At 40.7% G+C, this 25,642-nt stretch overlaps 1 protein-coding gene across 7 annotated transcripts in view; it reads right to left on the reverse strand.

Annotated features, from left to right (window-relative positions):
* KCNJ15 (potassium inwardly rectifying channel subfamily J member 15) overlaps positions 1-21,147 on the reverse strand; it is a 271,050-nt gene extending 249,903 nt beyond the window's left edge. For 4 of the 7 annotated variants that reach the window (XR_009743432.1, XM_061453568.1, XM_061453567.1 and 1 more), the window contains exon 1: positions 20,753-21,147. The gene's annotated coding sequence lies outside the window, so the exon portion shown is untranslated. Of the gene's footprint in view, positions 1-1,181; positions 1,255-4,819; positions 5,015-20,752 lie in introns of those variants that run through there. The other 3 variants (XM_061453570.1, XM_061453569.1, XM_061453571.1) reach the window with 3 other exon arrangements.
* Positions 21,148-25,642: the final 4,495 nt, after the last annotated feature.

A 25,642-nucleotide genomic window follows, 5' to 3' on the forward strand; every position in this document is an offset into this window, starting at 1 on the left:
TGGAGACTAAGTGTGCAGACACTCAGGACTGAACAAAGCCCATGGAGTGAAGTGGAACGGTGCCTCTGCAAGTTTGATGAGGCAAGTAACAGGACCCAGCTTGCAGGACCAGACAGTGATTACGTAGAGCAAGGACAGTACATGTTATAGTCGTTTCCAACAACAAAACTTCCTGCTGACAAAAACAACAAAGAAAAAAAAATCCCATGCATCCTTTGTGCTTTGGCAGGTTGCACAAAAAGCATTGTTTTGTTCCATTGTTTTCCTCAAAAAGAGCCTTAAGCAAGTGATTCGTTATCATGAACCACTGGAGAAGAAAAAAAAAAGGGGGGAGGGGGGAAAGAATGTCTTCCTTATAGCTACTTAAAAGAATTTTGCAGGAAGTACAAGATATATTTGCGGCACACACATGTGCCAATCCAGGACATCAGCATAATTGCTCACTGAAGTACTTTTCCTGTTATGTCAATTACGGAGAATTTTTGTTTATGACTATACCCATCATACTGTTGCTGGTTTTCTGGGAAAAGGTAATTAAACTCAACTCCCATTAACACCTGCAGCTCATTCTAATTTTGTTTTAATCACCAACATTTCTCTTCCATGGCCTAGGAGCCAATGTCATCTATATATATATATATATATAAAAGAAAGGAATGCATCAATGATCCCAGTAGGAGATTCCTTATGTGACAGTCAAATCAACACACAGTGCGCAGCATGTCCGGATAATAAACAGGAAAAAACCTTCAAGTGATCTGAAAAAGAACAACTGGAGGAAATGGGGGGGTGGGAGGGGTAGGGATGAGAAGGAGCATACATGCAACTGCTCTTTAGGCAAACTCAAAATCAAGCGCTACTGTCAGTGCGTGGTAAATACATGCAACCTCTAATGGGAAATCTCTTAGGAAAATGCATGCTACTTAGTGAAGAGGCTCCATTCCCCACACCGAACCTCACCCTGGATAAGCCATGGATACAAAATGTGTGCAAAAATCTGTCCCAAAATAACTACACTTCTTCCTCTCAAGCACACTTCCCTTTAGCCATTACTTCCAGGCACAAAACATTATTTTGTCAGAATAAATTTCCCTGTCACAAATTGCTAGGCCAGGAGATAGCTGACTTCTCCAGTCTGGCACCGGGGACACATCCCCATCCCATCCCCCTGCACAGCCTACCTGGACGCCTGCTCCTGGGAGCAGCTCCCCAGGGCTGCTGACTCCTCCTCCTCCTCTGGAGGCAACGAGGATGGAGACAGCCAAGGCTCCACCTTCCCTCCTCAGTGTTCCAGCTGGTGGGCTTAAGCTGGTGGGGCAGGGACAAGGCTCACGGGCTTGGCAAAGAGCAGACTTACCTGGTCAGGGTCAGGGGTGGCCCAAGGTGAGGGGCACATGGACACTGCACACCACGCTCACCATGGCTCTACCACGCCCAAGAAACACTGGCTTCTGCACAAGTGGTCAGCATATATGTAGTAAATTTGGCATATTTGGGATGCACATGCTGTGCACAGTAGCCCTGGCCCATATTCACTGTGGCACTGATACTCCTTTCGTATGCTGGACTTAATATGCATACACCACACCATCAATCTACAGCACCAGCCCGGTTCACAGTTTCAACCCACACAGGGTTCTTGCCCCTGCCTCTGCTCTGCCCTGAAATACGTTGTTCCCTGTCCAAGAGCCTTGAAATGAGAACATCCTGACACTGCAGTCTGCCAGATTTCCACACCTGGTGGATTATACTTATCACAGACATACTGAAATGCCATAGTAGAAGAGTTCACCCCACAAGATGGGAGGTAGGAAGGTAGTTGCAACGCACAGTGTCTTCCCTGGGCTACACCAACAAAGGGACAGCTGCAAAATTTGCCATTTCAGGCTTAACCTGAGAAATAAAGTCCTGCTGCAGCCCTAGGCGATGTCTGGCATGCTCCAGGCTGTGTTTCAGCTCACAATCAAAGCCATTTCTCACTGTGCCTTTTTTTTGTCCCCATGTGTAAAGTGGATCTCCACATGTGAGGTCAGCATGGCAGAGCTGTTAGTTTTGGAGTCTGCCATAGATGGAAGAAGCTGCATCAGAGCTCCCCTGTCATCTTTTGTGTCCTCCCCTGATTTGTATTTCTGTATGTGACAACGTTACTCAGCTTTACAGTGATTTCCTGAAATGGATCACAGCCAATTTCTGATGCTTTTTTTGGTGGTAGGGTATTTTTTGTGTTGATTTGCTTCCTATTTTTTTTTCTTACATCACTTTTTCCCGTGTGATCCCAAATTCCCCTAGTGCTCTTTTCCTCTCCAGGGAAATTAATCTTTGCTTCCTTTCCCTGCAGAAATACTTCCCGTCTTGTCTGCCACACTGATATGGGAAGACAGGATCTGTCACTCCATCTTGGAGCAGCACTGCCTTTGCTCCCATCCGTTATCACTGGCAGCAGCCAGCAGCAGTCATCTTGGGGAAGAAACTCTCATGAAACCAACAGTGGAACAAAACTGGGCTTCAGAGAAGGGATCTCCCCTGCCCTCCCTGCCCCACTGCTTCCTGAGAAGTGAACAGTACAATACCCCACAGTAATCATTTGTGGGTGTTTGTGTGTATAAAATCCATGTTATAACACCTTCATTACTATTTCCCATCTTATACCTTATATAGGCACCTCAGATGCTCTGTGCCCTGACAACTATCCCCAGCTCCCCAGCCAAAAGATTTTGATCGGTTTGATTTCTACTCCTCTCCCTCTAAATCAGAAAGAACGTCTACCACAGTAAATTAATAGAAGCAAACAAGCCTGAATAATAATAGTAGTACACATCTTTTTTAATTAAAGAAACATCTACTATGCATTAGCTAACTGATTTTATAGTGACAAAGTAACTTTTAGTACTGTAAAAAAAAAACCCTGCTCAAACTGTAGCTGCAAAATAAAAGTGAACTGAAATACAGTTAAGGAAGAAGGTACTTCAAGAAGGAAGAAAATCAAATTGTCTCAGACTTGTGTATCACTCTAACGTGCTATGAATTACCTCCTTTCCTCACCAGCCTCTGAAACAGCCAAAGGAGACTCCCCATCAGAGCACACGCTGGTAAGGAAGTTTAGTGCAGACAAAGTCAACAAAATGTAGAGCTACGTACCAAACCACCAACCATGAGTACCTTGGTATTAAGGTAATTCCAGCAGCCAGGGATATAACAAGCACATTAACACTGTTTCCAGAGACTACATTATCAAGAAGTTAAAGCCAGCTTGCATTCACACAAAAATGTTCCTGTTGCATGTAGCCAGATTTGCTTGTGCAAGTCCTCTTTTGGCAGACACAACTGATTAAAAGTGTACAGGAGCATGACTTGGTCAAATGGCCTCAGCTGTTTGCTTTTTTTCAGATCAGATATGCTTTGCCACTTGAGCAAACCCTCACGCACGCTTCACTGGCACTCTGACACAGGGCAAAACTTGAACTGCTTTTCAACCAGCATAAGCCACTAGCAGGCTTGGCATTAAAAAAAACACACAGGGTTGAGGAAAGAAAACATTGAAAAGGAGTACGTAATCTCCAGATCTTTCCTAGGTCTGATGTGGTTCAGTAGGTTATAAAAGTCCCTCCTGAATTCTCAGTACTCCGCCTAGCATGAACATCGTCTTCCCTCTAGGCTATGCACCAGGTTATGCTGAGCAATTGTCAACCAGCAAAATCCTCCTCTGTAGCTGGGTTATGGAATATAAAAGGATAGAGCAGAGGTAGAGGGAGGGAAGCAGTGGTTGCAAAAGGGTGCTTCATTTTTGTCACCAGCTGCAGCTTGCAGCCATACAGCCGGGCACTACTACCCAGGACTTAAAAAGTCCTCAAGCACTAGGAGTGATCAGGGTTTAGAGTACTGATAGGAAGGCTGGTAGTCAGTCATATTGTGAAATATGCTGCCTTTAAAAACTAAATTAACACCTTTTTATTTTCTTTCACAAAAAGACTGAGCCAACAGAGCTGTAAATAACCCCTCAAATCAAAACCAGCTCCCAAAGCTGTGCCTTTATCTCCCCATCCCTCCACAGAGCCACCAGTCAGGGTAGGGTAGCCCTGTGAGTGGTGAGTCTCCCTGGGCTTGGGCACCCAGGAATGGATGAAGGCAGAGGCATGGCTGAGCCCTCAGGCAAGGTAGTGCCCAGGAGCTGCTGAACTGACTGCACCAGAGGTGGGGGGAAGCAGTGTGGTGCATCGTGGGAGCCAGCTGCATCTTTGTCATCACTCATAGCAGAGCCAGGGCAACAGCCATTTACAGACCGGTGTTAAGGAAGTGAAAACCCAAATCCATATTTATCTCTCTTAGGCTGCTTGCCTGGCATCTGGCCATGGAAGATAAATTAAAGCTGAAGTCTCATGGTGCACTGTTTCTGAGGGAGATTTGTACAGGAATCTTGTTCTTTCCAAGGGTAAGGCTTTGCAGTAACTATTGATTTGTGTAGATGAGCCTTATAAACTACACTGATGCAAGCAAGTAGAAAAACAACCAAGCAGGCAGAGAGAAGGCAAAAGATGATTCAAAGCTGACTGAGGTTAACGGATAAGCTGCCAGTGATTTCACAGGTCTCTGGATCAGGCCTCCAAGTGGACAAAAAACACACACTGCTAGTGTCTGAACAGCTAACACACTGCAAATGTGACATTCATCTTCCCAAGAACATGCCAGCCAGTCTCTGCCCTGGGCTATGTAGATGAGCAGGGGACTTGGCTGTGCAGAGCCTTCAGTTCGGGAACTTTTATGTACCCTAAAGTCTTCTTTCAGAAAGGAGTAAGTAAATGGATTAGTTTCTGAAACTTACCTTTTTGTGTTCAGTAATAGGGTATATACAGTGCTGCTGGAAAAGAGAGAAAGGTTCCCCAGAAATCTGTTCTGTTTCTTCAGCAGTGCGACATTCAGTACTTTTGAATGTCTCCCTTTCTGGAATACTGTTGCTTCAAACTCTTTTCAGTCTCTCAAACACTTCATTAGCACAGTTAAGCATTTAAACCTGCCTCTGCTGTGATGCTTTTCCCACTCACTAACCCTTTTCTTGTTCTTGCACTGCACACCTTTTCTGGCTCTTTCTACATGAGCAAGTCTAAACAGCTGCTTGAGAGCCTGTCCTTTCTGTTTCTGAGAAGCTGGGTGCCAGAACTACTCTGCAAGGCTGAAAGGGACATTATTGTTGCATTACACTTATCAAGCTCATACACTGTACTTCCACTTTCATTTACAGCTTTGACCTGTTGTAGGAACATTCGTGACCCCTCACAGTAGGCCTCTGGCACAAGCAAACATCTCAGCAGCACCAAAGAGAAGGAACTGAGCTAAGGGAGGGCAGGAGTGGTGTCCTGCCCCAATCAACTTTAGCACTCAATGTTAAAGCCATTAGACCTTCCAAGAGCTAAACACCCACTGTTGTCCTGTTTTGCAGTCATTGCAGCTAATTCTTCACTCTTCCATTCTAGGATGCCTTTAGGGGCTTTCAGAAGCTACATCCTGTCTTTCTCCCTGAGGTATTTCTTTTTCCTACAGGGGTATCTTTCATTAATCTGTTTTCCCCCATTTTGCTCAGTATCCCATTGTTCTCTTCCCCACTCTCTGTGAATCACAAGATATAGTTGTGCTTACTTGTGTGAATCACAAACTAGTTGTGCTTACACCACCAACATTGGAATGTGTAGCTGCAGCAGCAAAGTTGTTTCTCACAAGACTCACACTCATTTATGTGCTGCAAGTATCTTGCCATAGGTTCACAGCACCTGTTCCTGACCTCTTCATTATACGACTCCTGTTCCCAATGGTTTTGCAAGGCTTAAACCCTTTGGGCTGAGGTTTTCCTCAAGACTGGTCACAAGTGAACACACTTTATCTGTTTACGTAATGTGTCAGTCAAAACAAAATAGCCATTTCCAAAATCAAAGTCATGAAAATATGTTTTGGGATGTTTCTGCATCCATGTTAAGACAGTTTTTGTGCCTTTTCTCCTTCAGCAAGTGAGTGTAAACACATAAGGAATTTTTGGTGCAGGGGCTGAAGCTCATACTCTCCATGGCCAGATGAAAACCCTAGCAGCTTGGCTATAGAGTAATATCAATGCTTTCTTGCCTTCTGGCCTTATAAATCCTTGTCCATACGCTGATTTAGCTTCAGTGTGAAGTGGAGGGTCTCCCTTCCCTATCTCGCCAGTTCTTTATCAGTGAACTCCCCTGAGGGGTTAAAATGTGTGAACAAATTGCCGCAGACATGGGGAGAAGTCTCAAGTCCACCTTCAGTGGTCAGATTTGGGAACAGAAGTGGTAGCAGCCACAGAGTTCAAGAAGGAGGAAGGAGGTAGAGAAGTTAGAGAAGGGGGTTTATTGGGAGAAGGTTGAAGAGAAGCCAAGGAATGAATCATTTTGGCTCTTTTTGCTTAGGCGCAAGATAAACTAATCCTTTTAGTGTCTTTTAGGGTGCTTTGTGGCATAGCCAAAAGCAGAACTGTTGGGTGCCCAACAGCATGAGGGTCAGAAATGGAGACACATGTACACATAGAGCATTTCCAGCTCAAAACAGAAGCTGGGCAGGAATTCTCTGCAAAATAGTTTTCCATTTAGTCAACTAAGGCTTACCTAAGTCCTACTTAAGTACTTAATTCCCTTTTTGGGAACGGGCCCTATGCCAGGCGGCTGCTCTGGCTGCTGTGAGAGCTGCTTTCTCACAGCTCCCACCACCTTCCCCATCCCATGTGAGGAGAGGCTACCTTGCGGGAGCACTGCTTCCAGGGAAGCACCAGCTGGGCAAAGGCACTCACAGAGGCTGCACTGCTCTTGTCTCCAATTTCAGGGCTGGGGCTCAAGCGGATTGAGTTGTTTGCCCAGGGGCATATTTTACCTCTCTTTATGCTTGTTTATATACTGCCTCATATAAATCACCTGGTTATAATCTGACCTCATGGGGTCATGTGCCAAGACAGTTTCATGTTTCTGTACACAACCAAGGGGTGGATGCATTTCCTTCTAGCATTTTAGTCAGATGGTGGCAGCTTTTATAACAATATAGAAAGTAATGATTCTGAACCCATCTTCTGCTCAGGTTAAGTCCAACAAAGTTCATAAGGAAGGGAGTCCCCTCCCAGGTCAGTGCAGAGCACAAACATACTATAGTGAGCTGCTGCCTACGTTTGCTGAGACTGTCATTGCCTGCTCACTACAGGTTGGCTGTATCCTTATTTTCCTTTCTTCCACAGCAGGTAAAGGACAGAACCTAGTTTTTAACCTCCCCAGTACTCACCTATCATTTCACAAGCACTTAGACACCTACTCTACCACTGAATAATAGCAATAATAAAAATAAGAATAAGAATAAAGCTAAACTCATTGCAACTGATTTGCTAATCTGCAATTCATTTGAAATTTGCTGCTTTTGTTTCAGACCTGAAGAAGGGTTAGTAGAACAAAAAGCTTGTCTGGATTCTTTTATTGTTTGTTTGCTTTTTGCTCATTTCTTGGTCTAATAAAAATCTGGTTTCATTTAAAAACAAACAAGCAAACAAAACCAGAAACAGACACTTCCTCTAGATTTTTAATTTGAATTGTCAGCAGGTGGCTGAAAATGAATAGTAGTGTGCCTAGTCAGGGTTATGCAAGAGGCAGGGAGAAAAGTTAGCACTTTGCTGATAGTTCACAAAAGCCAGCTAAAACATCTGCAGTCTGCCTTCCCCAGGGCCACTTCTTCTCATTGTTTCTCAGCAACCATGGCTGGTACATGAAAGATAGTTATCAGGCAGCAGTGTGATGTTTCAAACCATTTAGACTGGTTTGTGCCTCTCTTTTCTTTCTTAGACTACAGATACTCTGAGCCTCAAACCCAGCATTGGACACCAAGTCCCAACTCCAGCCTTGTCTCAATGACGAGCTGGGGCATCATCACCTACCTGTTTGTCAAGCGTACGGTATGAATACATCCAGTGGCTAGCAGCTGCCTTGTTAATCACCATTTGCAATGCCAATTCATCCCATGATGCATACACTGTAACCCAGTCAAGCTGGGTTTTGTTTTTTAATTAGTCATTGCACATTGGGGCTCTCACAGCACAGCGTAGGTGTGGCTGTGAGTTGAGGCTCCCTGCAGGGTGTCAGGCAGCAGGCTTTTTAATGTGCTCTCTCCATATGAAAGCTGTGTTTCCTGTAAGTCACAGCACTCCTTCAGCCCATACCATAAGATGCTATCCTGGTGGAGGAATCACAGTATCCCAGAAATATCCCACTGTATGTACACATTCCCAAACACTGCCAAAATAAGCATCTTTATAATCTTCCATCTCTATGCAGTCACTAAATCTCAAAACTGAAATACCTGTCTGTGAAAAGAGTTTTCCATTAAAATATAAAGTCTGCAGCTTTTAAATATGTAAAAGCCTCAACAGTATTGAAAATAATGGAAATGCTGCAAAAGGCGAGGAAACTGGCAAGGGAAAAAAGCATTTTATTTAAAGGCCTTTATATTGGTAACCTTTTCTACATTAAGCACCTTTAGTGCCTAATGTAGACAGAATCAAATCTAACTGGGGAAATACCGCACCTTAACCCAGCAGGAAGATGGACGCTGTTACAGTAGTAGCTCTTCTCTCTATGACAGTTTCTGGTTCTGTATTACCTATCTAGTGTAGCTGCTTAGTGTTGCTTCATTTATGCAGGGTAACAATAAATACAGAGTAATCTGCTAAATAAGCCAAATTTATGGCTTTTCTGCATGGCCAGGACATAGCAGTGAGCTTGGCTTTGTGATATTTGCAATTCTACAAAGCTCATTTCCAAGAAAGAAGGATAGGTTTGCCACGGTTTCATCTTAAAACTTGTTACAAGGTGATTTTCTCAGGAAGTTATTTGGTTATGAAGAATTACCCTACCTGTGTGAACAAGTTCATACTGTGCAAAATATTTTCAAAGAGGGAGTCTTCTTTCTTGCTGGCAAAATGCAGCCTGTGTCTTCTCTCCCCCCAGACCTAATGACTTCTAAATTTGATGTCTTTATCTCTTAGGCAAAATACAGAGGATGCTATTGGCACAGCAGAGATACATACAGATTTTTTACTTATTTTTCAATAATGAATTAATTTACTGTGAGTGACAGAGTGAGTATGGCCAGTATTCTCTTTAAGGGCAACAACAGCCCTTAAAATGCTCGTTCCTACTCCATTTTCTCTGCACTACAAAGATTTCAAATTGCACCAAGCACCTATTTCCCTTGATTGTCCAGGTCTGATAAACAGAGAGCAAGTTCTACTTGATATCAAGCAAACATTTTGTAGCTACTTGACAGAAACAAAATGTTTAAACTTTTAAATGCTGGAAAGAAAAATCAATAGTGACCAATAAAATCAGAACATGATATTTCACAGGCAAAAACCTATATATCATAGGTCCATTTTTACTATTAAAAATGTTACTTTATGGTATGTATATTTTCATAAATGATGTGTTGCCTATTCTGTAAAAGTCAAGCAGCTGCAAATATTAAGTATTGATGTGGGAAATTTTGGTGTATCTAGTCAGTTGTGAATGCATCTTCATTTACATATGTTTCCCTTTGTTCCATTATTACCCTTAAAAAAGGCTCTAGATCATGACACAAGACAATTTCCTCAAACAGCGAGTCTTGGACACATCCACAATGACCAGTAACCACCACCTGTGGCTATGGTCTCAGAGTAAAGTCCTTGCCCAGTCAAGTCTCCCCTTGAGCTTTCACAAAGCACTGCCAAAATGGTCACAATACAATCCCCAGGAAGCCGCTGGTGTTATCCTGGAGCTCACACCCCCTGTCGCTATCCTCATCTCCATCCTTGACCCCATTCCAGGCCCAGCTCTGCTGTGGACACTCATCAAACGCTGTCTTCTCACCAACCTTGCAGCAGGTGCCTACAGCTCCCAGGGGGGTAGAAATGGTCACAGAGGTGTTGTAAACCATGCAAATGCTGCACTGGTGTATAAACCAGGGCATTTCACCTGCCTTTCTTAAGCAGTCAGGGACAAATTAAAAACACCAGGGATGCTTTCATAGGTGTAGGTAGGGTTGCATTATTTTCAGTACTGCCCAACAGTTTTATTTCAGGGCAACTTTCTTTTTTTTTTTTTTTCTTGACCAGTCCATGGATGTGGTTAATTTAAGGTTTAAAAGGCTTTTTCTCACACGTACACACCCACCCATATATGTTTTCCACTGAAGTCTGTGCTTTTTCCTAGACCCACCCAAATTCCAGTTCATAGCTCCCTTATGTGCCAAGCTTTCATACTCTCTGTGCAATGAATGGAAAAATGCCCTTTTTTCCACTTCTGCACATTTCTGGGGGGAGGAGAGGGAGAGTGTGTAGAGGAGAGGGAGGAAAGACATCCAGAGGAATTTAGTTATACCTGTTATTTCAGAGCAGAAATGGGAGAGTCTATGGGAACAGAGCTGTCTGTGGCAATACTCTGTTTCTGTCCATGGGTGGAGATACATGGGGTCCAAGCACCACTGCTTGCTGGGGACTCAGCTGTGTTTATGGACTGCAAAGGAGATTTAAAACTTAATAATTATAAACTAAAAGTAGCATAAGCTGCTGGCTGTTATGTGTTTCCATTCTGTCTATATGAAGTACTTTATAACCACTCTTGAATGCATTGATATTTTATGAGAGGGATAAAAAAAAAATAATCAAAGCTTAATGGTGAGAAACATTGGGGAGTTTTAAATGGAAATGATGGCTTTCAGCTGTGTCATTTTATGCTCCCTTTAATAAGTTATTTCAGGCTATAAGCATCTTGGTGAAAGGTGGTAGACTGAGAGCAAAGGGCTCCTTTCTTGCCACCCGCTTCAGCCTGGCAGAGGGAAGGCTGTAAGACCACCACATTTCCACCCCTTTTCACATCCTCCCTCCTACAAGGGCTGCCACTGTAGCTCATGGGGTGGCAGGAGCCCCCAGGCCATGGGGAAGAAAATAGTAAAGCCCTGTTCCCTCCTGCTATATCTCCAGGTTGAATCTCATTGCTGTAACAACATATAAGCTCTGTGAAAAGCCTTTTCCATTGCACTTGCCTCTGTGGGGATTCTCTGATGCCCGGTTAAGGCTGGTCCCCCTTGATTTCCTCTTCTCAGTGAAGGCATTAATAAAGTCTTTCTGACTTACAGAGCCACCTGGTTTCGTGAGGCTTGTTGGAACGTAATTTCCGAAGCCTCTGTTCACCTGCCAAGTTAAGCTGAAATTAGCCCATGGATTTAAATGCGTGGGCTGTTTTGTATCCATTCTTTGTGAGGGGATGGAAATGAAAATACGCTAGGTTAATTATTTATCCTTTTCAACAGCAAAATATTGTTGTTGCACACAAAATTATACTGCAAAAATTGGAATAAAAAATACCTTTTTAAAGAAAAAGCTGTTTCCTGAGTTCTTGACTGGAAGGTTACATAGCCCAGAATTATATGTCTTCCAGATAAACTCCCAAGGAATCAGAGGGAAAAGAATATTTGTTTTCCTCATGGCTTTCCCAAATTACTCAATCCCTGCCAATTTCCATGACACAGACCCCTCAGTCTGCTGCAAAGACTGTGGCTTCTGAAAGGGAGGAAATAGCATGAATGTACTGGTGCACATCAATGTTTTTTGATTCTCTTGCCAAACCAAAAATATCAAAACAAACAAAAAAAAAAAGGAAAAAAAAAAGCTTCAAATTTTCTGGCGACATTAGGAAAAAGTAATCATTCTGGACTGACGATGTTGTTTGTTCAAACCAAAACTAAACCTTTCATTTTGCTTTGAGGTTTGCATAGACATGTGTGTGTGCGTCTAAGTTAAATCAAGCGAGGAACACAACAGTGCCTGCAGTGACAGATCACAGCATCATGCTTCCAGAAAGTCTAAATAATATCTTTTACTTTTCAAAATTGTTTTCAGACTTTTCAGTCAAAGCTGCTCTGTCTTGTTCATGTTAATAGATTTCATTTTCATCTGACCTAAACCTGCATGTTCAGCCCATAAGACTTTTGGCTGAAAAATCTCAGCCTTCTGTAACTGTAAAGACCACACAAGTTTCCTGGCTGGTTTGGTGACAAGTGAAGCTTGTGCAAAGAGCTACTGTTCCTCTAAGAGAATACACCAGAAGCAGTGCCTGTCCCCATTGGTGGACTCTGGGGACATAACTGTGTGATTTTCATCGCTAGTCATTTTTCTTTTTTGTCCTATAGTTTCTTGGGAACCTCCATAAAAGCTTTGTGGTTTTATGCTGCAACAGGCTGTAAAAAAAGCAGTGAGAATGTGCCCAAACAAGAAAAAAAGCTCATGCTGTTTTTCAAAGTTACTACATTTCCTTATACTCAAAGGAGGTTATTTTGCTTGTTTATTTACACATCCCTTATCTTTATGACTGTTCCTTCATGATTCCATGTCATCTCAAAAGCTCCACAATCTTTTACAGTTGGGAACTTGGGAAGGTCTAGCTTTGATCACTGAAGGTAATTAGACTGAATAGAACATTGTTCATGTTCTGCTGAGAAGTTTCCAACTACGTTCAGAGTACCGCAAAATTATTTTTGATATTCTACAATATTCAGCAACTTCTACCTTGTTTTTTGTGAGTTTTACAGATGCTGTGAATTTCAGAAGTTGCTTTGATGTTTTCCAAGCAGCCTGATTTATGAGAACAAAAAAATACCACCATTCCCCAATTACTTTCTGTCGCCTTGTTCTAACGCTTGATACATCAATGGAAATATAGTCTGCCTGAGAAGTCCAGGCATAAAAAGTAACTGGGGTATGAAGAAATCAACTACATATCCCACAAAAGATCATTCTTCCAGTGGAAAAATCAACCTTTTTGATCTCTAACCCTCTGTACTTTTCCTGTAATATTTAATTTAATAAAGCCACCATTTTCATTGAAAAACACACATGATGGGAAATGTGAAACTAGACCTAGTGGATGCTTAAATGTTATTTTAGTGCTAGTTATATGCTATTTTAGTGCTATTGAACAGAATTCATATTTTGTAGACAACTGCTAAAAGAAGTGGTTGCAAAAAATAGTTAAGCAGTACTATGAATATATCAAATTGCTGCAGCAAATTTCAAATTGGGGTTAAGATAATGCCATTGCTGAAAGTCCCAGAGACTGTGACTCCACCAGTCAGCTGACAGTTTAATGGCAATGCAGAAAAAGTCTTCATTCACTGCTCTGGTGACATGCTGTCAAACCCTGTCTTTCCCAAAAAGAAATATCCTTTATGAAGGCATTTCCTCTGCTCCACTTGCTGTATGGTTCAGACTTCTTGTCTGCAGTCAGCTTGATCCCACAACATTGTCCAAAATTAATCTTTTCTTCAAGTCCAGAATTTCATTTTATTAATTGTTTCCCAATGTATCTTTTGTTCACAGTCTTCCTCTTACGTTCCATGGACAAATTACTCAAACTTCTAGGGTTAAAATCTTATTCCCTTTTTATTATTTTGACCAGTTTTCTTCTTCATTAATGCAAACACCTCTTTCATTACTTCATATCCACAAAGCTCAGAGCCTAACCTTTCCACAGCTACTGCCTAGCCTCCATAGCTCTTCTTTCTTTTGCTCTCTGTTCCATCTCATTCCTCTTTCTCATCAATGCTTATTCCTTCTGATTTTTTGCTTCCTTCATGTTTAAGACTTCTCTTATGCCATTCCAAAATAGCGTCCATTTGACATCATTTAATTCTCCCCTTCACAAGCTTCCAATCAAATACAGAAAATACACCCGTTTTGAGATACATTACAACTTCAACAGACATCTGCTCATTACTATGCTCACCTAGCAAGTTCCTCCTTTATGTTGCATCTTGCCTCACTTGCTGTTATATCTGAAATACTTTAAAGCAGATCTAAAATTTTCTTGTTTGTTCATCTGACTGCAAAGTACGTTGAGGACCTACAGCACGGTAAGGAATAATTTGTTCTGATTATAAGCTATGTTCAGCATCAGCTTTGGTAACAATTGATCTGTTTTCTTGGAAGCACTCCTTTCCCAGCATGGCTTTGCCTACTACACACCTTATATACCTTGAATGATGCTTCTTTATGTAACAGTGAGTTTTGTCTGAAAGAAATGTGGAGATATGCTTTTCTTAAAATTTGCATGGGAATGCCAGACATCTGGAAACCTCACTGTGAGATGGTAGTTCTGACTTGGCTGACAAGCATTTACCAAAGCTGGGCAATTTCTAAAGGTACATGCACTGCAAGGCCAATTAGATTCTTTAGGTTAAAATTCCTCTCTGTTCACATTAGTTCTCTAAAAGGTTTCCGTGTAGACTGAGCTAGTCTTCTAAGGCACCAAAGTCAATGTAGAGAGCTAGACACCTCCACATAATAAGTCTTCCTCTTCTTCTAATGCCTCATGGTGCCCATCTCCTTGCAGTGTCTGATGGACTGAGACCAGATCTTTAGCTTTCAGACAGCTGAGATTATCTTATCCTTGCACTTGCATAACAAGACCAGTTCTTCTGAGAGGTGCCATGTTTATTGCTTGCATGGTAATCAGCTGTTCCAGTGTATGTGATGAAGAGACCCCCACTCTTCCTGGGAACATGAGGCTTACACATGTAAATTATCTAGTACATGTATGTATTCTAAGTTGGAATACCTTAAATAAGTGTGTCAGTCTGACTTGTACTGATCAAGCCTTTCAGGTTAAATCCCATAGAAGATGCTGTGCAGTGTGGAGATTACACAACATGATGTACTCTTTCCATCGTAAGCATAATTGGTTACTGCAAAAAAATGTAAATTATGCACTGAAGCAGATAGGTTGTTATGAAAAAACAAGTTATATAGGAACCTAAAACAAGATACAAGTTATGTCTGCTGTTTCTCTGTTTTACATGTTCTTGGCTATGACATTACCTGCCACAGCTCAACTTGTTTGTGTGTGTCATCAACATATACACTGCCACCATGTCCCTTACCAAAGCATGGATGCATCATGCCTGTGCTATGAAAGGCTTCCTTATTTGTAATGTTTTTACCTATGCACATCCAAAAGAAGATTACATCTGTACCTGCTTGCAAACAACCTGCATCTTACATCTTTGTCACCACCACTTCTTTTGAAGGTTCCCCTTTTCACAGTACAGCTCAAATCTACCTCTGCTTTTCACCATGCCTAACCTGCCATTCAGTGAGATGGAGCTAATAATAAGACAGAAAAGAAAACTAAACCAAAGCTATTCAATGGCATGTGTTGTTTTAAGCTGAGCAAAGCTGAAGATCAAAAGTAGTTTCTATTAATAGCACCTGGGGTTTTAGAAACTCAACAAATTCTGAAACTTTGATCATTGTTTTCTCCTGAGGTCAGGGAATGAAGATCTGGTCCTTCTCCCAGCTTTTTTGCAGATTTCAGTGTTGATGTTTGAGCTCATATAGCATGTATTATTAGAAACGTGCTTAAATCAAAGTTTGTAGTGAGAACACAAAGGTCATTGATTTCTGTGACAGTCAGTCTTTATATGACAGCTTGGGTGGTTTCTTGAGATCATAAAAAACAGTCAGAAACAAAAGCTTTTCTTTGATTATGTAATCATTATTTTTAAGATCTAAAGAAGCAATGTATCGTTCAAAGGCATGGTGCCCCCCTCTTACATTTGAACTGCTTTTAAACCAGAAATATATCTGCAAAGGCAGAACTCCACACCAAAGTGGCAGTAGAAGATACATCACTGGGATTGCTTTACTGATATAATTACTTGGATTTCTGTATATGAACACTAAGAACTGGTTTTAAAATAGGGTTTTTTGTTCCTTAATACCTGAGACCTTACAAAGGCAAGGGACATTTGCTAACAATAAATATTACACTAAATTTTAGTCATTTTTTTGTTCCAGACGTATATATTTAGGGTTCGCTACATATTTTAGGGGTTTGCTTTTTGTTGGTTTGGTTTTTGGGGTTCTCGGTTTTTTTTAAACTGCAACAATAGAACAGAGTAAGAATGAACTTCCAGAACCAGAAAATCCTCAAGACCTGAGCTGAAGTACCAATAATGTTGTTATCTGTACTGAGGACAGGGAGTAAGGCTCATAGCCTTAAGTGTGTTGGCATAGTTAGCCCAGGCATAGCAGTTTACAAATCAAAATAACAAATATTTTTAAGATTTCTGGCAGTATAGGAGCCCTTTAGACAGCTGCAAAACTATCTGAGTTATGGCATAATTCTATGAATTTTGCTTGTTAAAATCTGTTCTCACAGATGAAACCAAATGGACTTCAACTTGGAGTTCCTGGTGTGATGCCACCAGCTGAAGAGCCCCTTCTGGCCTCTACATTTCCCATAGCAGTACAACAGTGGGAATATGAACCAGACCTGAAGCCTTTTGTTTGCCCATTATACATAGATAAAAATTGCACTGTTAGCTTTCCCACACCTGCCTGAATTGCATTCATTCACTTCTAGTCTTATGGAAGCATTTTACACTGAAGGCCACCTCAGTCTTTGACTTTTTTTTGTGCCTTGACAAGGGCTTTCAGCACATTTTACGTAGCACATTTCACAACAGGTAATGGACATATTGAAGGCCAGCACACGTGAGCTGATGTTCACTGTGTTAATTCATAACTCATAAATGGAATCCCTTGTAACAACTCACTTTCTGCCTAATCTTAGGGAACGAGGAGTTGTGATCTAAAACCCTTAATGTGTGAACAGAGAGGAGACCAACCAGCATGGACCATATAGGCCATCTGGTGCACCAATTAATGAAACTCAATGTGGAAAATAAAATAAAGTGTTGCCTTAAAAGTTTCTTTTCCTCTTCCTAAGCCTTTGCATTGTTGTGAGAATGTTTTGTCATTTGCTTAAGAAAAAGAATCAGAATTTCAAGTGCTCTGTATCACTCTGAACACCTCCTCCCATATGCTGATGTACATTTGGTGCGTGAATGAATCCCAATCTTGCTTAAATGCTGTGAAAGTCACAGAAAGCACATCTTTATTTCTGTTCCCTCAGTCCTTTTACTCATTGCTGTAGTGCAGAGAGTTGTGGTTTGGCTGTTTATTGCAGAGAGAGGCCTGTTGATAGGTTTGGTGTTGAAGTGTTTGAGGAAGGAAACTTTCAGGAAACATAATTTCAGGATAAGGCAGCAGGAAACCGAAGCCTGTTTGCTTCGGTGAGAGGATGGAGGGGGTTCAGAAGAGGACAGCTAGCATGGAAGTTTCCAGGGGTAAGGGTAGGCAGCTTTGAGTGGGATCACTGCTGAGCAGAAACCAAGGGGGCACTTAAGGGGGTCTTTACAGATAAGGTCAGAAAAATTCAGAAACACTTTTCTGGTTGACGTTTTCCTTGGAAAATGTTGACCGAAATAATAATTTAAGCAGGAGGAATTTATTAATTGGTTAAAGTGTTGTGAACATCTATTTTATTATATGTTTTTGTCAGGCTTTGTAGTTCTAGTGAGGAAAAGGAGACATTTTGATCATAATATATTTTTCCTTTTTTTCCTGATCAGTTCATGCTAAGAATAAACCTTTGAAGTCATCTAAGTAGGTGTACTGTTATATACATTTCCTCACCACAGATTACAGTAATTTATTAAACATGTTAATATTTTTATCATATAGCCTCAATGCAAGAATGCTAACTGTAGATAAGAAAACATTCATAATGTAAAACCAGATAGGTATCCTGCAAGCTATGATCTAACCAAAAGTGAATCACCTTAGTTAAAGCAATAGAGATTAAATTAATCTAATCAGGCCATACTACTGTTCCAGTCAAAACTTTATCACTTTTGATTTACAAAGAGAAGGTGGCTTAGGCTGTCTAAGCATGGACAAACGTAGCTGACAATCTCCATGAGAAAAACAAACCAGAAAGAAGTCAAGTGTGGCTTTAAAAGTACCAAGCTGCAGTTCCCAAGCCTTAGACCTTCCCTCCACCTTTAAAAAGCTAGCTAAAATGCAGCATGCCCTGAAGGTCAAATTGCAGGGACTAGTTTGAACCAAGTGAAAGAAAGACATTACTTAATCAAGTCCCCTCCTGGGAGGCAACAGAAAGGCAGCTGGCCCTCATACCTCGGCAGGCAAAGTGCAGGGACGGAAATGACTTTGCAAGTAACGAAATGCCTAGATCAAAATTATCAAATGCTCACCACCAGCACCTGCAAAGTGAGCCATATCTCCTCAGCAGGGAGGCCAAGGAGATTCTCAAGCATTGGTGACCAAAAGCTTGCAATGCTTCCCATTATCCCCAAGGGTGCCCTACAAACACAGGGAATCTGAACAGTCCATGGAACTTCCCTGAAATACATTCTGGGTCCCAGCAGTTCAGTTTCAGTCTTTAACCAAAGGCAGGCCAGGGTTCACAAAGGGTTCTGCTGGATGATGAAATTTGCCACCTTTCTCCCCAGCAGGTAAAAATGACTGCAGATGCGTTAACCCAAAAATATGCCTACCCTCTTTATGTCCAGGCATTTATTTTGTCCAGTAAAGGATAATAATACTTAGAGCATTCATGTCATTGCTTGCTCCTTTTCTCCCTGACCGTGACCTCTAACTTGCTGTGAACTTCAGAGTGTGTTAGCAATGCAAAGAGAATTTCATATGCTTAGGAAGAGGGAAAGATGCTATGGTTCTTATTTGCCATTATTCTTCTTCCTTCATCCCAATTAGTAATGTATCCATTGGTTTTGGCTGCTTTCAATGTATATTTCCCACCATTCAGGCTAGCTAAGTTATAGAATGAGCAGGCATTTCAATTTATGCTAAACCAGTACAAGCAAGTTATTTTTTTAGCTGTACCATTTACTTCAAGAGCATGCACATGCTTAACACCAAGCTATTTACCATATTAATGGCACAAACACACTGAGTGCTAAAATATCCTCAAGGCTTTAGTAACCCATTCAAGTAAGTCCTGAATGTTCTCCCATAGGAAGGGGTTACCAACAGCTCAGCAGGATGGCAGCTTTCAGATATTTAACATTTAGTGAATTCATTTGGACTGAAAAGGTTGACTTTAACTGTTTGATACTCCAACCAATATTTTTTTTTTGATTTTCACAATGCAGCCAATAAGGCAATGACTTTTCCCTCCATCAGAAAGGGGAAAAAACCCAAGGAAAAACACCCATCCCATAATCTGCTTTGTTTTTCCTGGAAGAAAAGTGAATCAAAATTTATTTTAAAATGTCCTGGGGTTCTGCATGCAAAACAGTTAAGTTTCTGTTTTTCTTGGCCACTCAAAAGAGTACTGCACGGTACTTCACAGCTTTGGTCTCTACCTGTTCCCAAAGAATGTAGCCTGTCCATGTGAACTGTGTGTCTTAGGAGAGAGAAACAGCAGAAGAAGAGGGAACGATATTCCAAAGTGCTTGAATGAAATCTGGACAAACAAAAATTTCAGCTGCGGGTTGATGGTTTGTTTTTTTCATTGCATGAGGAGCCAGGATAAGAAAGAATTATTTGTTTTCATTTGAAATTCTATAAAAAGTAACAGGACTGAAGCATTGTGTGTATGTTGGAAGACTGAAGCCCATGTCATCTGCTGCTGTTTTTGTCTCTAGGCCATGCCTCATTTACTGGTTGAAATTCTTGGGGAAGCTTTTGGTCTCGTCTACACTCTGCTTTACAAAAGCAATGCCAGTCTGTACTGTACAACCAGCACTATGTTACATTCCAGGCTTGTTTCCCCCCTCCTATAAGCTGATTGTTAGAGAATGCAGAGAGCATGGTGACATTTTATAACCAAGAAAATAAACAAGACGTATCTGTAATAGCAAATTGCCCCCTTTCCTCCCTAATTAAAAAAAAAAAAAAAAAAGCAAAAAAGGAATCACAGGTAATAATATACAGGAGAACACAGATAGTAAGCTTGGCAAATAGGCGCTGATCATAGGCACTGTGATCAGAAAGACCCTAGAAATGTCTCTAAATACAATATAGCCAAAGGCAAGTGAGGAAACAAGGTTAGTTAAAAAGTAATGTGGATACTCCTGGTTCACAAAGTCAAGCCAGCTTTGTTCCTTTTTTATGATCAGCACGTCATGGAATAAAAAGGAACTTATCTGTAAATCTCCTTACAGCATGATTCCTATGTGAAAATAAAAAAGGAAGGCAAAAATGAGCTACACTGAAGTAGAGGGAAATTTACACCACAAGCCCAGACTGATTACTGAGGATAAGCCAAACCTGTTGTAAACAAGTAATATGAAGACACATGCAAAAGTTGGAAGAAAATGCATAATGTTCTCCAACTCAGACATGTTTACATTCTTTACACCTACCACAGAAAACTTACATAGTATTGTTTTATACAGATAGGTAACAGGGACTGGATAAAGTTTAAGGCAAGTTTTCCCACTATGGCAATGAAAACTGATTTCTGTATTGAAAAAAAGAACACGAGCTGACTGAAAGAGACACTTTCTGGAAGAAATAGTTTCTGTCTGGCAGGCATTTACAAAGACAGGTTCAGTATCTGTCCCTTTTCCCAACTTAGAAAAATATCAGCCACATACATTATAAACCTCACATTTAGTAGCTTGCATCAGTGGAAAGACCAAACCATGACAGCTTTTTCTTTATCACCACTAAACTGCCTGTATCTTAAGGTTCACAAGAAGGCATAAACACCATTCTTTTACAGACAATTTCTAAATCCTTTAACTACTAAAATAAGAGAAAAATAGGAAAAAAAACCAACTCATTAGCTATCAGTTCCGCACAGTTTCCAAAGCACTGATAAGCATGTATGCATTTTTGACAAATACTTCTTACCTGTAAAAGAGCAATGTTCAGATTCCTTACTAGATGTTATCGTCATGACAAGTCAAACAATCTTTTTCATAAAAGGTTGAATGTCTTTTCAATAAGGCATGTGTGCATGGTTTAAGAAAAAAAAAGCAACAAACCAAAACACAACAAAACACAACCCTCAGAGAGTCTCCCTTCCGTCACTGTCAGTAAAAAACAAGTTGGAATAAGTCTGAGTTGGAATTACCTGAATAAAGAAACTGGAGGAAGGGAGGGAGGGAGGAGAAGGAGGGAGGGGGAAAGAGAGAGAGTAAAAAAAATAGTCTGAGAGGAGACTCAGTGATGTCAGCAGTATGTGTTAAGGAAATCTACAGCTGAGCCCAGCAAACTTTATAGCTACATAGCACTCGACACCCAGTTATGTGGTAAGCAAATACCTGCTTAAGAGGAAACTGATGTACTTTTAAAGAATGTCAGTTAATCTTTGAAAAACTTTAGCCAGGCTGATCAAAGTCCTTAAAGGCCTTATTGCCTGAATAAATAAGGTTACATGTGGTTGTATAATGTCAAGAAAAAAAGAAGAATAAAAAGTCAACACTATAGATTACCCCTTTCCTGTTGGCAAAGGAAGGCTGAAATTCATATGAAACAAGTTCTTGTGATGGTTGTAACACACTGAACTGTAGCAGCCACGAACACAACTGAAATCCCTGACCACCAAAGCTTCCAATCTGCTTAGCCACAAAACTCTTTTCCTTTGATGACTTATTCTGGGTTTGATTCAGTGCCTTTCTGCTCTGCAGAAATCACAGATAGTGCTGATGTGAACTAGGAGAAGTCTGGTACATTGAGCAAAGCGAGGAAGAGGTATGGATATTTGTTATCTGGAAAGCCTGTACACTGCCATTGGTACCACTCTGGTATTTTATGGGATTCCCAGAACTGAATGCAAACAGCAGCAGTGAAAAGGAAGTCACTGCGACATTAGAAAGGCTAAGGTAATAGCCTTTGGATATCATTATTCTGCATCCACATACCCAAGGATACTGCTTCCAGGAATTACATATCTCAGCAAGCTAGTCCAGTACACTTGTAGTTCAGCATCACCTGCAGGGCCATGCCATGGTCTAACTGATGTCAGGTGAACTTCATTCTCTTTTACTTGGGAGAAAGAGATCAACACATGGGGAGTGGTTTACTAACAGAATTCTGCCCGGCTCACATTCATGGAGAGCACACTAGCAAAAGCAAAATCTCTCCTTAGCAGCACTGGTAAACAGATGTTTAAATGCCATTAACAAGCATTAATAATGTTGTGATATGTGACCATAAGAAACTAGAGGCTGGAATTCTGCCGTCGAGTGGTCAAGTATGTAGGCATTCAAGCAGAGCCAGTAGGTAGCAGCTGTTTTACATTTAAAAGGACAACAGTTAGATGAGATTTTTTTCTATTTGTCAGAGACTAAAGAATTTCACACTGCTTGGATTGTTCACCAAATCCATGAACCTGTTGCACTGGTATCTCTTTCTCTATATTTACAATGAAGGAGGTGACAACAGCTCCTATCAGTTTTCATTATATATATATATATTACATATATATATGTAATTGTGAATGTCTTTTTCTGCTTTCAGATAAGCTCTTTGTTTGCAGAACCTTCTGCCAGGTCAGGGGATGAAGCCACCCATATTAAATTTATCACTATCCAGTTCAATTATGTTTCCCTGTAACTGAAATACACATTATTAAAAATCTTCAAATACACCTTTCTTCTTTCTTTTGTCAAAGTTTGGGAAATATTCGTAACTGAATATGAATATTCTAATGTACTAGTCCCACACATCCCCTAAATCATCACCTGTGGCAAATTGGTGTCCTTAAACTCAGCTATAGTGTAAGGGGCTGTTGGGAGAGTGTAATACAAGGATATGCTCTGAATAATGCGTTTCACACTTTGTGTAAACACACTGCAGTTCAGTTTTTAATTCCTGTGCTGATTTGCTCATACTCTGTGGACCCCTATCCCATTCCAGAAGACAGACTGTCATAGCTGAGGGTGGAATTTAAGTTGTATAGGCATTTCCCAGCTTTGCACACTTCACTTGAAGACTTAAATACCTTTCTTTGACTGCAGTTTTCTATTCATCCATTTAGCAGAGAGCCCATAGGTAATCAGAGCATATAGCAGGAGCCTCTATGCTCAGCTCTTACTTCTTCTCTACTAAAGTAAAGTATTTAAACGCCATTTTCTGGTGGGTGCCCACATGCTCCCAGACTGTTCCCACACTGCTGCTGAGGCAGGCTAAAAGGAGAAACTAATTTATTAGTTTATGCCCTCCAAAAAAGCATAAGCTCAAATGTTTCTTCAGCTTCATCTTAGTACTGAAGCTCATAAACCTGTGTCCTTACAGCGACAACAGGTAAAAGATCAAAAGTTTGGGCTAGATGAGTTGAAATACTTACCCAAAGTTCTTCAAATCAACAAAGCTGAGCAGGGAATCGCATGATGATAAGAGGCTTGCTCAGGGTATTTTCAGTTCTTATGTTGGTTCTGGATAGAGCTGATAGGAGAAGAGACAATAAAATAAGAATCCCTGGCAGAAAAGCTAGTCAGATCTGTACTTCCAGCTTATCCTAGATCCAAAACTCAATTCTTTTACTGTAAAAGTGCTTTGGGTTTCTCATGTGCAATGTGACCCTCAGCTCATTAGGATGTGTGCAGTGGGAATGAGGAAAGCCACAGTGGCACTTCAAGCCTTACTTCTTTTTCTCTGTTCCTGTGAACCCCAAATTGATGAACTAAAAATCAGAAAGAGGATATAAAGAAATTGGGATTGTTGTATAAAACCAGACACAAGACTAGAAATGGACCTTGCACAAAATATGTTCAAGATGTTCTCAACAGAGGTGTCTCCTGTGAACTGCTATTTTATGCACTAAACACCTATTTTATGCACCTAAATATCTGTGTAAAGGTGAACCTTATCTACTCATGCCCAGATCCTTGGATGTAGTGAGGAGCACAGCTCCCAGAGAAATCACGCTGGTGCCTAAACACTTTTGCATACATGTCTCTCAGGACACAGGCTCACTCTGTAACACTGGGATATTAGTACAGCCAAACCTCAGAAGCATTTCACGACAAATACAATAAAGATGGGAAGGAAAAGCACAGAAATGTATCTCTTGTAATAGCTCATGTATTTTTAGTGCACCCTCCAAGTCAAAACAATTTGGTAAAGCGTTCAGTTCTGCTGGCTGGAGGCCAGAACTATTTTGCCATGATTCATGGTGCTCTGCATTCTGCAACCATTTCAGTCCTGCAGCACAAACACTTCTTTTACATTTCAGTAGTAAACTGTTAGAACATAATGTTTTCTGCGTGTACCATCTGGCTTTCCATCTTAATATACACAATCTATTTTTTCTGGTCTTATTGTAGGCTTTAGAAAAATTGCATCAATAATAATAAGGCCTTCAGTTAGTAGAAGTGTTAGTGAAAAGCTAGTAAGAATGTTGCCTATGTTGCCCATGGACTCATTACTTCAAAAGGTGTCTTGATTTGAAAGCAAGTACTATAAAACCAATGCAACAGAAGTATCCACTTTGTATTAACAGTAACAAAATATTACAACCAGCGCCGAACTAAGCTCAAATGCCTTTTTGTCGAGAATTATTTGAATTATACCTAGTCATTCAGAATGAGGCACTTCCAGGATTAAAAGTACATTCATTAAAAATGGTAAAACCCCCACATTGCTGTGCACATAAAATAAATTTATTTCAAAAGTAAGAAACTAACTAAGAATTATTTTCCTGTTCATGAGATTACGAGAAGATTTCTGCAGGTGAAAGTTCACTGACTTTCTTACGTGCAAGTAGAAATACATACTTTCCAAACCTTAAATAAGAGACATTATACTTTGCACTTTCTTTATTGTATGTTTTATTTGTCTTAAAATATATATATATATATATATTTTTTTTTTTTTTTTATTTTCTCCTGTGCATTACAATATTCATCTAAACTGGAAATCAAACAGTTCATCTGCTTCTTATTGATGAAGTTCTTGGTTGAAAAAAAGAATTGAAGGGCTAACATTTGTTACACACATTCTCGTGAGATCAGGAAAAACATTGGACCTGAAGGTGTCGTAGGAAATGCCATTCTCCAATCAGGTGAGTGCTAATGGACACATGAACCTTCTCACTCCAAAGAAATCAGAAACCATACTCTCACTGCATATGCTCTTAAGGCAGTTGATGAACATTTTTCCATCTTCTTTCATTTTCACCTTTTAGTTGACACTGCAACAGTGGTGGCACCGAGGAATTCACAGCACACTACTTACCCTGCTGTGGTTTAAAGAGGTGGTTTGCATACAAGGTGTCCACCATATGTTCTTTGCATTATGAGAGGTTGTGGCTGACACTGTCATTCCTAAGGGAGATTTGTGCACATGAAAAGCGTATAATTGGAACATGATTTTATTCTACTTGACGAGCCTCACACAGAAGAATCTGGCTGAGGAGGAGCCAGCTCTGTTCTCAGTGAAGCAAGCAGTGACCTTTGTGGAAACCCTGTTACCACAGCAGTTAGTGCTTTCAAAAGCTTCAACTTCATCCCAAGTAATTTGTATTCGAGAAGACTGCAGTTGCTGAGATGTGTCTTATCTGTTCACATTAGGGAAGGTGGTTGCACTTCATCTGAATGGCTCAAGGTTTCAGAGCCTCAGCTAGTCTGCTGTCCTACTAGGGATGGAAGGACTTTGATGGCAAACCTCAGTTTCCAAATTTAAGCTCCTGCCCAGAGGTGTTTCTTCTTGATGACAGAAGTATCAAGAAGATACTTCTTGCTACCCAAGATGCTGTTCAACATCTTTGTTGGTGACATAGTGAGATTGAGTGCGCCC

This window comes from Pezoporus flaviventris, unplaced genomic scaffold (genome assembly GCF_033815535.1).
Source record: "Pezoporus flaviventris isolate CSIRO_AGI_PZ_B2104156 unplaced genomic scaffold, CSIRO_AGI_Pfla_v1 ptg000015l, whole genome shotgun sequence".
NCBI classification, from domain to species: domain Eukaryota; kingdom Metazoa; phylum Chordata; class Aves; order Psittaciformes; family Psittacidae; genus Pezoporus; species Pezoporus flaviventris.